The sequence below is a fragment of the Notamacropus eugenii genome, chromosome 1 (genome assembly GCF_028372415.1).
Source record: "Notamacropus eugenii isolate mMacEug1 chromosome 1, mMacEug1.pri_v2, whole genome shotgun sequence".
In the NCBI taxonomy this organism is placed as follows: Eukaryota; Metazoa; Chordata; class Mammalia; order Diprotodontia; family Macropodidae; genus Notamacropus; species Notamacropus eugenii.
Window position 1 is genome coordinate 406,169,498 of NC_092872.1, and position 14,565 is coordinate 406,184,062.

Sequence of the window (14,565 nt, forward strand, 5' to 3'; positions counted from 1 at the left end):
TTTTTTCCATTCTTTTTGTTTTGTTTTGTGATTTCTTGGTTTGTCATAAAGTCATTAGCATCCATCTGTTCCATTCTAATTTTTAAAGAACTATTTTCTTCAGTGAGCTTTTGAACTTCCTTTTCCATTTGGCTAATTCTGCTTTTTAAAGCATTCTTCTCCTCGTTGGCTTTTTGAACCTATTTTGCCAATTGAGTTAGCCTATTTTTAAAAGTGTTATTTTCTCCAGCATTTTTTGGGTCTCCTTTAGCAAGTTGTTGACTTGTTTTTCATGCTTTTCTTGCATCTCTCTCATTTCTCTTCCCAATTTTTCCTCCACCTCTCTTACTTGATTTTCAAAATCCTTTTTGAGTTCTTCCATGGCCTGAGACCACTGAATATTTATTTTGGATGTTTGGGATACAGAATCCTTGAGTTTTATGTCTTCCCCTGATGGTAAGCATTGTTCTTCCTCATCCAAAAGAATGGGAGAAGATGTCTGTTCACCAAGGAAGTAATCTTCTATAGTGTTATTTTTTTCCCTTTTTGGGACATTTTCCCAACCAGTTACTTGACTTTTGGGTCCTTTGTCAAGAGTAAGGTATACTCTGGGGATCTGTAAGATCTCAGTTCCTCCAAGGTGGCATAATCAAGCATGTACACTGGTCTGGGAGAAACAAGAAACTTTTGTACCCAGAATCTGTGATATTAGTTTCCTCTTCACAACCACCTGACCTCCAGTTCCACCAAGCCAGGACTGGGGTCTGAGATTCAAATAAGTTGCTCATTTCCCCCAGGGGCTTTAGGCGGTGGGCAGGGCTACCATTCAGTGTGAGATAAAGATCAGCTGCTCAATTCCCCCAGAGCATTAGGTGGAGTAAGGGCTCCACACAAGACTGAGGTAAAGATCAGCTGCTTAGATCCCCCAGGGGCTTTACCATCCAACAATGGATGCAGGCTGCTGTGGGAGCTGTTGCCACCTGAGGCTGGAGCTATGGGAAGGCCCTGCTCCCTTCTGGGCCAACTGAAAAAACCCTCTTACTGACCTTTGGAGCTTGTGGGTTGAGGAATCTGCAAACCACTGCTACTACCCTGAGGATTCTGCTCCCTAGGCCTGCTCAGGTCCTCCTCCCAGTGCTGCACCTAGTGGCCAAGGCTGGGCTGGACTCTGCTCCATGTCTGGTGTGACAGACTTTTCCCGTAGGCCTTTTAGGTCACCCTGGGCTGGAAATCTCCTCCACTCCATTGTTTTGTGGCTTCTGCTGCTGTTCTAGAATTTGCTGAAAGTCTTTCCTTACAGGTATTTTATGGGCTGTGGGGGAAGAGCTAGTGTATGTCTGTCTTTCTACTCCACCATCTTGGCTCCCAAGGCTTCATTTTCTTGATGAAATCAAATGCTTTCTTTATAATCAGAAACAATAAATAGATTAGAACCTTACATTTTCTTTATGTTCCATTCAATTATATATGTACCATGTGATCTATAAGAAAAAAATTTCATAATGACTAGAATGACGCAAATAAATATGAAAAGAAAACCTAAAGCATTACAACCTGTAATAACCAATATTTTCCCCAGGGAAATGATTGGAAAAAATATACCTCCTTCCTTTCTGTGGAGAAAAGTAATACCATGAGAGTGAAATGGTATGTAAGAGAGGGTCACTGCCTTAATGACTTTGTTTAACTCTTTTTTCTTTAAAGGAAAGGCTCTCTAGATAGTGAGTCAAGGTAGTGGGATAGAAGGTGAAGAATACAGCCAGAAATAACTGTGGTAGGAAAACAAAATGCATTTTTTAAAAAAACTTTAGAAGAAAACATGGTCTGCTGTAAAAACTAATTTGTAAAAGTCTTCCTGTTTCTTATATTTTCAAGAAGGATTCTCTCAATATGCATAGCTCTTGTAAAGATGAGACAGTAGGTATATAGGGTAGATGTTCATCCTATTATCTTTTTTTAGGTATTAATATCACCCATAGTTGAGCAAAGGAGGGAGTTGGTATCTTTCTTCCTTCAAATAACTTATAATCAAGTAATACTTTCATATTTTTGTCACCTCCAGTTAAGATTTTCCTTATATACTTGGCTGGGTTTAGGCATTCTTCTTAACTTTATCTTCTTAAAGTCCACTCCTATATCTTCACATGGTATTACAGGGCTTGAGGTGTTGGGACCAAAATGTGGTAGTCCTTCTGTCACTAAAGATAAAGATAAATCATTCAAGAAACTGACAAATTTGTTCCATCTCACCTTTACTATTTTTTTTGTTCTCATGTTGGTTTCATCTATTAATGTTCCTAGAATGTTGCGACAAACTTTCTGCAGGCTTGTTTTATTTCCGTCATAATTAACTGTTTTATGAGACAATATTACTTATCATTTTCCACCATCCTCCTCTTTAATATTTTAAAAATGAATTTGTCCTCCCAGTGAATGTCATTCTTCATATTGCCACCTTTCACTTAGAAAGGAGGTCATATATTCTCTGATTATTGATTATTATTGATTCACTCAATTATGTTCTGGGTTGTTTTGGGTCTTCTTGTGGCTATTATTTTATATAAGTTAAATTCTACTAGTCAAATATATATCAGTTAAATTCCAATGATAATATCTTTACCTTTATTCCTTTCCCATTTTTTTGTTCCTAACAACCTTTTGAATTGGTCAAGTTGAAGATATTCATTATTCACAGAGTCTTCTTCTTAAATACCTATTGTCAAAACAATGTTATGTGGCTGGATGCATAGACCATGGAGATATATTATCAGTACGTATATCTTAGAATGAAGAATTAACTGGGACCAAAACTGAGTAGGAGGAGTAGGACAAACTGGAATGTGTTGGGAGACTATGAAGTACTTTGTACCCCCTCAAGTTTCTCTTTGAAATCATATCTATCTTTTAATGTCAGTATTTTTCCAGTGATGTTATTCCATTGTGTCAAGAAGAGCTTAAAGTACACGTTACCTCATCGGTGAAGAGGAGGCACATAGTGGGCATAGGTAGGCTAAAACATACTATCAGTGAAGAATTATGTAATAGAAGTGGCATAAAGGATGTCATCTCTCCCAGAAAGGGAGAGAAGCAGACCATGTAATCAGGGAATTGAGAAAGGTCCCCTGAAGATTTGGGGATTTAAGCTGACTCTTGAAGAAGCCAAGAAAGCCAGGTAGAGGTGAAGAAGGATTTCATTCTAGGCATGGGGCATAGAGATGATATATTCAGGAAAAAGTAATTGGACCAGTGACACTGGATCATTAAAGTATGTGGAAGGGAATAAAGTGTAAGAAAAATGGAAACATAGGAAGGGGCCAGATTGTGAAAGGTCTCAAAAGTGAAACAGAGGATTTTATATTTGACCTTAGAGGTACTAGGGAGTAATTAGAGAATCTATTGACATGTATGTGTGTGTGTGTGTGTGTGTGTGTGTGTGTGTGTGTGTGTGTGTGTGTGAGAGAGAGAGAGAGAGAGACAGACAGAAAAAGAGAGAGGTAAAGAGACAGAGAGAAAAAGAAAGATAGTTAGACTAGTACATTAAAAGAATCATTTGGTACCTGAGTTGAAGATGGGTTGGAATAAAATGAGATCTAAAGGAAGACCGGCCAAAAGGTTATTTAAATAATCTAGATGTGAACTGATGAGGGCCTGCACTAGGGTGATAGTTGTGTGAGCAGAGAGAAGAGGAAACATGAAAGATATTGTGAAGGTAGAAATGACAATATTTGTCAATAAGAGGGGTGTGAATGAGGATGAAACCTAAGTTGAGAGTATGAGTGATTGGAAGGAAGTTTGGAAGAGGGGAGAATTTGAGGGGGAAAAATGACTTGGTTTGAGATGTCTATGACACATCTGTTTCAAGATGCCTGAGAAGCATTTTATGAGAGAATGGAACCCAGGAAAGAGACTAATACTGGATATAATGATTTGGGAATCTGCATGGAGCTGAAAATTTAATCCATGATAACATAACCAAAAGATAGTGTTTGTCTTTTGTTTTCAAAAAGGACCATGAAATCGGAGAAACAATGACATGACTTGCAATTGACTTTTATTTGAGTAAGGGAGGGTTGTGCAAGGTTACCAGCTTCACTTTCTCCTCCAAAGCCATCTGGGTCCAGTGGCTAGATAGTCATCAGTATAACTGGAGATGGCCCAGGATGCAATGGGGGATGAGGACCCAGGAGATACCCAAAGTTAGGAGTGATGTGTTATATGAAGAGTCAACAAAAGATACTAAGAAGGAATGGTCAGACAGGTAGGAGAAGAACCAAGAGATAACAGTGTCATGAAACCTAGAGAAGAGAGAGTATCCAGGAGAAGATGGTTATTAATACTGTCAAAAGCTGCACAGTTGTCAAAAAAAAATGAAGATTGAGGAAAGGTCATTAGATTTGGCAAAGAAGAGATCATTGTTGATTTTTTAAAAAGCAATTTCTATTGAATGGTGAGGCAGGAAGCTAGATTACAAAGTATTTATAAAAAGGGGAAAGGAGAGGAAATTAAGGCATGCAGTATATAAGGTAATTCTTAAGAAGACTAGTCACAAAAGAGAAGAAAGATATAGGAGGATAGCTAACAGGCATGGTTAGATTAAGGAAGGGATTTTCAAGGACAGGAGCAACATGGAAATATTTATAAGCAGAAAAGAAGTAATCAGAAGATAGGGAAAGACTGATAACTCATAACAGAGTGAGAATAACAGTGGGAGAAATTTGCTAGAGAAGATGGGATGAAAGAGGGAATAATGGTGGAAGATATCTGTGATGTAATAGAAAAAAGAAGACAGAGGGGCTCTTTGCAAATGACCAGCTTTTTTGGTGAAGTATGAGGAAAGGTTCACAGCTGAGATGAGGTGGTGGGAGGATTATAAAGGATAAAGAGTTTTAGAATAGCAGGTGTTGTGAGTGGGAAAGTGAATTATTAGAGATATGTAAAAGGATTGTCTTGCTTCAGTGAGAGTTCAGTTGAGATTATGTAACAAAGTTATAGTGGACCCAGTCAACACTGTTTTATAACTTCTCTGGCTCCCTTCTGTAGCGTGTGAATGGAAGCAAAGGTAGCAGATGAAATTCAAAGTAATTCAGGGTTGAAGTCTAGCATGACATGATTAACTAACTATAAGATAAGAAGGCAAAGGACTAAAGTATTGAGGACTCCTGTATACTTTATTGGCTTCCATACGTTGTCAAGAAAGACTCTCAGAAGATTGGGTGGACTATCTTGTGTAGAATTTAGGGAAGGAGATGGGCACTGGATAAGGAAATATGAATGAGTTGTAGTCTGCACTGTTGTAGGAAATACTCATATCAATGAAAAAACAGTCAATTAAAAATCCAAAAATATTGCAACCTTTTTCCTCATCTAAAGTTGATCTTTTACATTATCTAGGGCATGAAACACAATGATGATTCTGATATGACTTCCACATTAGTAACCAGTCAGTTCCAATCTATTAAAATATAGTCAATTTACTATTTTTTTCAGTGATGTTCAGTGTTCTTAATGTTGAGTACCTTCTGCTTCTCTTTTGTAACAAAGTCTTCATGATATATAGGTGTGAGGGTTGTAAGCAGTTCATATAAATATTTGACCTTTGTCATTTTTCAGATCTGAGTCATAGTCAAATGTAAGTCATATGATCATGTTTTTACTATTCTTTGTACCTTCATTTGCACTGAAGTCACTAAATATCAAAGTGTTTTTTAGTTTGATTTGGAAGATCTTGTCTAGCTTTCCACAGAATTTTTCTATCTCTTCATCCTTTGTAACAGATGTTGACACATAAGTTATAATTATCTTCTTGATTGCCTTTTTGCTTATTCTCTTCATGAGCACTGCAAGACAAGATAACAAGTATTTCATGAAATAATGTTTCTTATTGCATTATTGGTACATGAGGAGACCAACCATTTCAGCCCCCCTGCTTTCCTCTCCAAAGAATATATGAGCCATCTTTCCATTTAGTGGCAACTTTCTTTGGTCTCCTGTTGAAATTTATTATGCAAATGTCAGGATATTGGAATTATAGAACTTTAGAATCTCAATAATGGTGTGGTTTAGATTTTCTAGTAGTATAAATTTGTTGCTCATTGGACTAAGATTTCAAGTTAATATCTATAGAAAAGGTAAAAATGATACCCTTTATCATTCATTGCTGCTTTTTGACCATTCCACAAATGTCACTAAGGAAGAAGAAGGTTGGCACGGCATCTCATAGGAACAGAGGCCATTTTTATTTTGATTTGTTTCATAGGTTGTCATAACCAGAAAATTAATGGTCTCGTTGCAAGCTACAGTTGATGAGCCTTCTCATACTCAGCTAGATTGCTCTTTGGGCACTAAACTTAGTCTGTCCTTTGCTGGTATCCTGAGGACACAGGATCAAAAGAATGGAGAGTTCTTGTAGTCTAATTGGCATTAGTTTACATTTTTGATATGATATAAAATTGATAATTACCTGACAACCTACTTTATTTCAGATCATGCATTTCTTGGACAATGTTCTTTATACCATATTTTGCATGTAAGTCATTAGTGGTCACATGATGCACTCTACTTATGTCCAGCATGCATCTCTCCATTTCCCATTGGGCCATCTAAATTTTATGATCCTATGTACACTTATCCTTCCTCTGTGGAGTCAGTTAATGTGTGCTATTCTTTGCTTTTTTAAAAAAGGATGATGTAGCCTCCTTTAGAGCAAGCATAGCTTTATTTTTGTATGTGCATCCCCAGCATATTGACACATAGTAGGTACTTTAATTAAGAGATATTATTAGTTGATTTCTTGCTTGATCTTTAGATAACCCATCTTCAGGGCATTTGCTTTTGATAATGTGATAATCTAGTACGTGATAATCAGGTTCTTCTTACCTGTCCTCTCTTTAGCAGTCTTTGCTTCATGGTGACCCAGGAAACATATCTAGGAAACAGATGACCAGATTTAGGTACGTATCAAAGCAAGAGTGATTCTTCCTCTGAAAGATGCAGCTCATGCTCCATCAGCCTCACACTTGGCCAGTCAAGGAATCCAAAATGCATATCTATTTGGCCTTGGAATTTATTACATGATCTTTTCTGGCAATACAATTACCTTCCCAACAACCTTATGCTTAGGCTGATATTAAATTGAGTTTGCATTCCTAAAGTACATGCCAACTGATGGTAGGTGAAAACAGTCCTGGTGACAGGAGGAAGGTAGCCCAGGATTAAAATTTGCAACAGATAATCTATTTTGTGGATTAGTTTCTGGTAGGTTAAAACTGAAATAATACTTTGTTTTATTTAGTATATCATTCTTTTCATTCCTCTGAAGTTTGACATGTATTGTCATTCTCTTTTTCATGTTGCCTGTTACTGTGTGACTTTGGGCAAGTTAATTGACCCCCCCAGAACCTCAGTTAATTATCCATAACCTGGACTAGAATTGGAAGGGTCCTTAAGACTAGTAAAGACCCAATCTCTCATTTTATAACATAGGAAATTGTTGTTCGCCCTTCATTTCTGAAGTTAAGGGCTCAGAGAAATTCACATAGCACAGCTGAGGCTGGAGTTCTCCTGACTCCCAGTATAATGAGCCTTCCTTTGTAGTCTATACCATGGCACCCTCATCTATAAAACAGGTGCAATGATTCTTGCTCTAGCTACCTCACTGAGCTGTTGTGAGGAGCAAATGATTTTGTCTAATAAGTAAACTTAAAACTCCTCCGTTTGATATTCAGGCAGACATTCCACAATCTTATGACTCAATCTTTCTGGACTTATCTCAAATGACTTCCTTCCACATATTCCACACTCCAAATCCAAGTCTAAAAATGAGACTATGATTTACCCTCCCAGTATGCACTGGGCTCTCCCACCACTTTGCCTTTGCACATGACTATCCCTATGTCCTGAATGTCCTCCTCTTCTTCAACTGTTAAATTCCCAACTATCCAGAGCTTAATTCAAATGTTATCCCCTTCAGAAAAGTGTTTCCAACTTCCTGGAAGAAAGAAAGTAGAAAATAAAAATTTTTCAAGCACAAACTCTATTCCAGGCACTGTATCTCATTTGATCTTCACAACTCTGTGAGGTAAGTCTATTATGCATCATGAGTTCTTTGGAAATGTTTTAGGTCCTTGCCTTGTTGTGAAGGACTAAGTCCATCAAAAACAGTCCTCACACACTGTGGCTGTTACTGTGTACAGTGTTCTTCTGGTTCTGCTCACTTCACTCAGCATCAGTTCATTTGAGTCTATTCAAGTATTTCTGAAGTCCACTTTTGTCATTTTTTATGGCACAATAGTATTCCATTATATTCATTTACCACAACTTGCTCAGCCATTCCTCAATTGATTTCCAGTTCTTGGCCAACATAAAAAGAGTTGCTATGAATATTTTTGTACATGGATGTCCTTTTTCCATTTTTATGATCTTTTTGGGATACAACACTAGAAGCAGTAATATTGGGTCAAAGGATATGCACATGTTTATAGCCCTTTGGATATGGTTCCAAATTGCTCTCCAGAATAGTTGGATCAGTTCACAGCTCCACCAACAATGAATTAGTGTTCCAACTCTCCCACATCTTCTCCAACATTTACCATTTTCCTGTTTTGTCACATAAGGCAATCTGATAGGTATGATGTAGCGAGGTAAGTTTATTATGATCCCAATTTTACAATTAAGGGAACTGAGGCACACAGGGGTTAAAGGGCTTGCTCAGAGTCATACAGCTAGTAAATGTCTGAGGCTGGATTTGAACTCAGTCCTTCCTAACTCCAGGCCCAGTCAACATTTTGTCCACTGTACCACCAAGCTGCCTATGGCTAACAAACCTTCTCAGACCTCTAGAGATTTACATCTTTTTAGTTTACTTTTTATGCACTATTATATATTATTTGTGCTGTTCTCTTATCCCCCTCCTACACTGTAAAAAACATTATATATATATATATATATATATATATATATATATATATATATATATATATATATTGTATTGTATCTGAAGTTTTTCTCTCTCTCAGCACATGGTATGTGCTTTGTAAATGTATATTGAATGAATAAAGTATGTATCGTATATTAAAATTCCAAAGCCCTATGTATATGTCAGGGTTGCCATTATTAATTGTTATTACTAACTTGTTTTATATCAGTGATGACAATAACAGTAATAGTGAGCCCCTATAAAGCAGGGACTGTCCCACTAAGTTGTCCAATATAGCGTACAGCACATAGCACTACCAGAGCCATAAAAGAGATGCTTTTTAATGATTTATTCATTCATTTGCCCATTCAAAAATGATTTTATTGAACATCTATTATATGCATCACATGTATGTCAAATAATAAAAACTGACATTTCTTTTGTGTTAAGATTACACAAAGTAAACACAAAAATGTCTTATGACCTTAGTTTGATGTCCACAGGATCTCTTCAATTATTTTTTTTTTGACTGGATCTCCCTTTCTTGCCTTAGCTGGAAGTACAGGGGTTATTCATGGGCCAATCCCTCTACTGATTGACATGGGAACTTTCACTTGCTCCATTTCTGATTCCTTCTTAGTCAATTACCACCACCACCCCTGCACTGGGCTCACTGTATTAATGTCAGACATAGTAGAGACATCTAACTGACTTAGCCCAATGTAGTATAGAACTCCTCCACTAAATAAAGATGCACCAGCCTCAGAATCAGCCTCCTAGTAGCTAGAATCACCAAGATGCCTCACCACAACTGTCTCTTCAATAACAATGCTACAATATTTCTAGTTCTGAATGAACTATTGTAGGTATTCAAGGAAATTCTCCCTGTTACTTCTGCATCTCTTTTCTCTTAAATTTTCAGTAAGAAAAAAATATGGAATCAGGAACTCCTGGAATTGAGCTCTACAGCTTACTGGTCTCAACACCTTTGCCAACTCATTGAACTCCCCCACCCCCACTCCGCCCATTTCTCACCTGCTCCCCAGCCTCAATTCCTACATTCCCTGCTTATTAAGCAGAATAACACCTACCCTTGAGCACTGCCTGCTTTTGAGGTCAAAGGAACTAGCATATTGCACATTACTTTGTAAACCATTACAGGGTTAAATAAATGTAAATCATACTGTTGCTGTCTTATTATTAGAACTCAAGTCATCTCACTGGTGGAGTGATGAAATGAGGCATTTAAAATGTTAAAATAATGATTATTCATGTTATATATTTTATGTGGAACATAATTATAATCTAGCATTACTGGGACTATATTATAACATCAGGAAACGACATTAAGGAGATGATGTGTAAGGATGGAATTTGGATTGCATTTAAATGTAGGAATGACAGAGTCCTGGCCAAAGACAGAGTGTACCTAACAAAAGCTGCTAGAAATCTATTTTCCCAGGGTCTTGCAAATCAAATGAAAAGGAAGTGAAATGTAATATAAAGGAAGAAGGAAAAAACTGACTATTTATATCCACCAAGTTAGATACAGAAGAGAATAGGTATGAAGAAATGCATTTGAGATACCCAGTAATTCACAGGAGACAAAATACAAGAAATACATTAGCATTAAAATATTATCCTCAAATGCCTATATACAAAGTAACAAAGAGTGGATGAGAAGCAAGATGAACCAGAGATCTTAATATAAGGAGGACAATTTTGACCTCATAGGAATCATAAGATCTAGTGGATGAGACATATGGCTGGAACATTATTCTGGGAGGTTAGAATTTATTCAAAAGAAATAGAAAAAGTGAAAATGAGAATGGAAAGAAAATAGCCCTGTATATTAATATACTATAATATTTTTCATGAAGGAAGGCTCCTTGGGGAATGGAGGGGGAAGGATATATCTGTTAATGAATGTGATGTTTAAAAAGCACACCAATCAGATAAACAATAAACAGAGGATATATTCTTGTGAAGAAATAAAGAAAAGTTTTTGTGGTGGAGGACATTTGGGTAAAAATCACAGAAGCAGAAACAAAAGCCATCTTGTGAGAGTATAATATAGCCCAGAGGTGTCAAATATGTGGTTCACAGGCAAAATGCACAATATCCTTAGTGCTGCTGAACCAGAATAAAGTGTAATTGAGACATATTGAATGTATTTTTTAAAAAATACAATAGAACATAGATAATGGTAATATATGGTTTCCTAAGTTGTATGCTTGCAAGGATCATTTTACATGGTTTAGTGGCTCATTTCTATTTGAGTTTGACACCACTGATATCACTCACCTGGGGAAGAAAAAGGGAAAAGACCTGGGGCTGAGATAGGATATAGGGGGAATTCAAATTTCTGGATATATACTGGATTTTTTCTCTCAGCTAAGGGTAAAACAGTTGATAACGTCTTGATTTGCCTTCATCATAATTTTATCCTTCAAAAGATAGAGGAATCAATAAGAGGAAATTCTGTACTGGATCTGACTCTAAGCAACAAGGAGAGACTGATTTCTGGGGTGTAAATGGTAGGAATCTCCAGTAGAAGCTGGGGTGTTCTGGACTCAGCTCCTATCTCAGGAGAGATGATTGTTAAATTTTCAGTGTGAGCATTTACACCTTGGAAATTGGCAAAGGCTACATATCAGAAGTGATTTATTGTTTTATTGGATTGCCTAGGATCAAGAAAGTGGTGGGAAAAATGTTAATAATACATATTAAAGATAAAAATAGGTCATTTTTCCTCCTCCTCCCCTAGAGTTTGTTGTTAAACATTTACCAGCATACCTCTGTGTAGAAGTGACCTCTCCATAAAGAGAAGAAAATCAGGCATAATTTGATATGTAGCTTAGATATGGAAAGAGCATATTTTAAAAGGTACAAAAGAAAAAATAGGTAGTATTCTATGGACTAAAATTCTACAAGGGAAGTCAGCTCACAACAGGACAATTCTATGGAATGAAATTCTGAAGATACAAGAGAAACAATTCCAATGAAGAGGAAAATCACCTAGATGAGCCATCCAGGGGTGGGAAATCTGCAGCCTCAAGGCCACCCTCTCAGATCTCAAGTGCAGTCCTTTGCCTGAATCAGGAACTCACTTGAAAACTTAGAGGGCCACTGTGATCTCAAAGCTACAGGCTCCCCATCCTTTAAGGTTCTATTAGAGTAGGTTAATATTATTTCTGAACCTCTGTATAGATCACTATTGTTCAGTGAATCTTTGCAAGATCATAGAGAATAGCAGAGGTCCTACGGGATTGAAGGTCAAATATCTCAATTTCAAAAAAGGGAAGAAAATAAAGTCTAAAACAATAAGCCAGTGAACTTCACTTTGATTTCAGGAAAAAGTTTAGAAAATATTCATAAATAGATAGTTATTGAACATCTTGAAAAGGAAGTAATGATTGATTGCAAAGAGTCAACCCAGCTTTGTCAAAAACAAGTAATGCCAGACTAGCCTATTTCCCCTTTCTGAAAGGGTTATTAACCTGGTAAAATGAAATGGTGTAAGCATAGTTTATCTAATTTTAGGAAGGTCTAGGTTGTAGAGAGCAGGGACTATTTATAATCTCAATGCTTTACACATAGTGAGCATTTAATGCTTTATTCATTCATTTCACAAAGTCTTTCTTTCTTTTCTTGTAGGAAAAATGGACAGATATAGTTAGAATGATACTGTAATTAGGCGAATTTAGAACTGGTTAATTGGATGAACCCAAACCTAGGCTCAAGTCACCTGACAATTAAAAGGGGCCTTGAGCGTAGCAGAATTACCCAATTTGAAATTGAGTTAGAATGCCTAAAGCTAATCCTCAGTACAGAGACCCCAGTAGGCTGTGTATCTTTCATAATTTTAAGCATGTTTATTGGTTCTCCTCCCCATGTTTCCTAATGACCTAAAAACCTCCCTAACCTGGAATTTCCCGTTTCCCTTCCCTTTTCTGTGTAATCAGACTCCATTAAAGTACAGGGTGATCAGGCATTGTGGCTTGGACAGTGACTCCTAACAGTGAAGGTAATATAAATAGACTCAGGGAGACCAGTTAGACTCCAGGATCCAGAAATAAAATGCAAAATGCCTATCCCTTGTTTCCATTAACATTTGACTGTGGTAAAGGGCTATCTTCCTGGCTGGGGCTCTTCCAACATCCTTGGAGAAAGGTTCCCGGGGGGGGGGGGGGGGGGGGGGGGGGGGGGAGTCAGTCTTTCGATTCACACTCTGCATCGTCATGCTCACATGGTGCAGCGAGCACTGTTCCACTTACAGGGATAGACTGAAAAAATGTGCTGGGTGGAATTAAAATCACCGTTGCTGGGCTAACCGTGGGCAGCCTCGGTTACTATGGAAAATTCCTGATTAAAGTCTGCAAAGAATTTCTCATGTAGAGTGTTATTAATAGACACCTCAGCAGTGCTTTTGACACTGGAGATTTGGTCTTTTAGGACGTCATCTCATAGGCAGGAAGATAAAATGAGACTTTTTTTTTTTAGCCAAGGAGAATGCACCCTATTCCTCAAGCCAGCCTCCCTCTTTTATAGCCCCTATGGTTCTGCTCTGTTTACCCCAGAGCAAAACTGCAACCATGAAATTATTTTAACAAGTCCATAAAAAAACAATTTGCCTGAATGATGCTTGGGGAGGGGAGAGGGGAGAAACCCTCCCTCTAAACTAATTAAACTGTACTATCCGTCCTTGTGTGGTTCCTGACATTTTTCTGGTTCACTCAGTTTCAATAGTTACTCAAGGACTGGAGCCAAGGCTCCTGAATGACTCGTTCAGAACAAAAGCAGAGTCTCCAGAGAGTTCTTGAGCCGCCAGTAAATTGAGGGAAAGTTATTTTGGGTTAATCAATGTACCTCAGTTGCAATCACATTTAGCCCTGTTATAGAAAGGGCTGGAAACAAGGAATTACTGTTTGAAGTCCAGCTAGAGATACACCAGGAAGTGACACTGACCAGGCTCTCTTTTTAGGATTTTTTAAAAACACATCCTGCTTTTGATGAAATATCTCTGAACGGCCATTCAATTTGCATTTTTCCCGATCATTTATGTACTTACCACCAACACAGGAATTACTGAAAACCACTGGCAAGTTGCTCAGACATTGTTGCAAGGGAATGATCGATTCCCAGCCTGGCAAGAGTTGGACATTGATTAACGACTGTGAACTTCAGATTTGGGCAGGCAAACCCTTAGTTTGTGCTGGAAAGTCCTGCAGGTATGGGTAGGGATTTTGCTGAAAACAAATTAGGAAGCATTATAGAATGTTTTAGATGAAACCTAGTGCTTAGGTTAGACTTTGTACCTTACTTTGTAAGAAATAGGCCTGAAGCTATTTGCCCCAAACTTAATCCCCTACACTCCCAAGTGACAATATTTACCAACTTCTCTGGAGTGTAAAAGATTATTCCCCTTTGGAAAGCACTTGAAAATAGCACAGGTGTTTCAAATGGTGCAATTCTTCTTCTCTGGAAAGACCTGAAATCTGCAATTGGGTCTTGACTTGTAGAAATATTATTGTTATCAAGGCTCTGAAATTTCATCAATGTGAAAATTCTCTACCTGGATGTAGACATCAGTCCCCTGTATGCTACTGGAGACAGTCTTTGTGAGTCATTGTAACTGAGGAAAAATTTCCATCTTATAGTCAACCTTCTGG

General features: G+C 37.6%; 1 long non-coding RNA gene across 1 annotated transcript; it reads right to left on the reverse strand.

Annotated features, from left to right (window-relative positions):
- Window positions 1–5,434: 5,434 nt before the first annotated feature.
- Window positions 5,435–14,348, reverse strand: LOC140526208 (uncharacterized). The gene is made up of 4 exons (XR_011974281.1): window positions 14,288–14,348; window positions 13,965–14,142; window positions 6,856–6,904; window positions 5,435–5,816 (listed from the first exon to the last, which is right to left on the reverse strand). It is a non-coding gene; the product is annotated as an uncharacterized lncRNA (long non-coding RNA).
- Between the last annotated feature and the right edge of the window lie 217 nt (window positions 14,349–14,565).